Source organism: Macadamia integrifolia, unplaced genomic scaffold (genome assembly GCF_013358625.1).
Source record: "Macadamia integrifolia cultivar HAES 741 unplaced genomic scaffold, SCU_Mint_v3 scaffold1509, whole genome shotgun sequence".
NCBI classification, from domain to species: Eukaryota; Viridiplantae; Streptophyta; class Magnoliopsida; order Proteales; family Proteaceae; genus Macadamia; species Macadamia integrifolia.
Window position 1 is genome coordinate 90,001 of NW_024868239.1, and position 1,105 is coordinate 91,105.

Below are 1,105 nucleotides of genomic sequence, written 5' to 3' on the forward strand. Positions count from 1 at the left end.
AATTCACACCAAGTATCACATTTTGCTACGTTCTTCATCGATTGGAGAGCCAAGATATCCATTACCGATAGTCGTTAAGATAAGATTTGGATCTAGGATGACCACACCACACCAAAACACCAAAGGCGCAATAATGTCATATCCTTTCCGTTATGAGTTCCTTGGCGCAGACTGCGCGGCTGGTTGTGTTTGGGTCGAATGCTATGAAGGATCACAGGCCGACCTTTTACAAGGGTCAGAAAGGAAGGAGCTCACTCTCCCATGCCATACCTTGATCGTGCAATACAACATGTTTATGGGTCTCGCTGGGTAGGTATCAACAATGATCCTTCCGCAGGTTCACCTACGAAAACCTTGTTACGACTTCTCCTTCTAAATGATAAGGTTCAATGGACATCTCGTGACATCGATGGTAGTGAACCACCCACGTTGCCATGATCTGAACACTTCACTGGACCATTCAATCGGTAGGAGCGACAGGCGATGTGTACAAAGGGTAGGGACGTAGTCAACGCGAGCTGATGACTCACGCTTACTAGGAATTCCTCGTTGAAGACCAACAATTACAATGATCTATCCCCATCACGATAAAATTTTCAAAGATTACCTGGGCTTGTTAGCTAAGGCTATAGACTCGTTGAATACATCAGTGTAGCGCGCGTGCAGCCCAAAACATCTAAGGGCATCACAGACCTGTTATTGCCTCAAACTTTTGTTAAACAGCCACAGTCCCTCGAAGAAGCTAGCCACACATAGCTAGTTAGCAGGTTGAGGTCTCATTCGTTAACAAAATTAACTAGACAAATCGCTCCACCAACTAAAAACAACCATGCACCACCACCCATAGAATCAAAAAAGATCTCTCAGTCTGTCAATTCTTACTATGTCTGGACCTAGTAAGTTTCCCCGTGTTGAGTTAAATTAAGCCGCAGGCTCCACTCCTGGTGGGGCCCTTCCATCAATTCCTTTAAGTTTTAGCCTTGCAACCATACTCCCCCCGGAACCCAAAAACTTTGATTTCTCATAAGGTGTCGGCGGAGTCCTAAAACCAACATCCACCGATCCTTCGTCAGCATCGTTTATGGTTAAGACTAGGAAGGTATCT

General features: G+C 45.2%; 1 non-coding gene across 1 annotated transcript in view; it reads right to left on the reverse strand.

The window, feature by feature from the left end:
- Positions 1-73, reverse strand: part of LOC122063999 — a 156-nt gene extending 83 nt beyond the window's left edge. Inside the window, exon 1 of the ribosomal RNA XR_006135541.1 lies at positions 1-73. This exon is cut by the window's left edge and continues 83 nt beyond it. This is a non-coding gene — a ribosomal RNA (5.8S ribosomal RNA).
- Positions 74-1,105: the final 1,032 nt, after the last annotated feature.